The sequence below is a fragment of the Pecten maximus genome, chromosome 3 (assembly GCF_902652985.1).
Source record: "Pecten maximus chromosome 3, xPecMax1.1, whole genome shotgun sequence".
In the NCBI taxonomy this organism is placed as follows: domain Eukaryota; kingdom Metazoa; phylum Mollusca; class Bivalvia; order Pectinida; family Pectinidae; genus Pecten; species Pecten maximus.
Window position 1 is genome coordinate 41,904,140 of NC_047017.1, and position 1,257 is coordinate 41,905,396.

The following is a 1,257-nucleotide window of genomic DNA, read 5'->3' on the forward strand; positions in this document are numbered from 1 at the left end:
TTAATTCCTACTTACAGTTTTAAGTAAACATCACGATTAATTCCTACTTACAGTTTTAAGTAAACATCACGATTGATGTCTACTTACAGTTTTAAGTAAACATCACGATTAATTCCTACTTACAGTTTTGAGTAAACATCACGATTGATGCCTACTTACAGTTTTAAGTAAACATCACGATTGATGCCTAGTGACAGTTTTAAGTAAACATCACGATTAATTCCTACTTACAGTTTTGAGTAAACATCACGATTGATGTCTACTTACAGTTTTAAGTAAACATCACGATTGATGTCTACTTACAGTTTTAAGTAAACATCACGATTGATGTCTACTTACAGTTTTAAGTGAACACCAGGATTGATACATCACCTATAGTTTGATGTTTCAGCATTGACGTGATATATTGTTTGCCCAATTGAAAGAAACTTTTGTTATTTCCTCTAGTCGATAATTCAAACTTTAGTGTACTGAACATCTTTTTCCTGTGTCTTCTTTCTTTGGAATGTTACCAAGACATTGGCAATATACGTAACAGAAAGAAAAAAACGGAAAGGACCAGGTTAGGCTTAGCCTGTTGTCTAATGTATTTATTTATTTATCTTTATGTAATTGTACATATATATATTACTTGATAATATACTAGTTTGACGTGAAATGAAAAAAAGGAAAAAGAAATTATAAAGACCACATTGTGGTCGAATTATAAATAACAAATGTCTCGAATAGCTCCTAATTGTATAGTTTGTTAGTAGAAAGTAATGATTTTAGCTGGCTGATATGTTATTTATACATATTACATAATATATATTTATATGTTGTAGACTGTTTACCGCTGATATGCCCTACCATAATGTAAGTGCGTTTAGCACTCCATGATCATGACAACACTCCCCGGGTATACCCGCCTTCAAGGACAGGTGACCTTATTTGCGACACGACCACTACGTCATACCTGGGACTTTGGTAAGCATACTTCTGTCACTGGCTATCTCACGCATTCCCAAAGCCTTGTCAGGCTGTATGTTTCTACAAATCATTTTAAAACAATACATATATGCACGCCATTAAAATAACAAAGAAGATGATTCGCTTGTGTTGAATCTTAATTTATTTATTACTGACTTACAGACTTCCATCAGTACTGATAATACGAATATATTGATAAATTTATACAGCTTAAATAACACATGTCTTCAGGAATCATCACTATAAAATAAAAAGAACACACCATAGATAGTTATTGTGCCGATATCA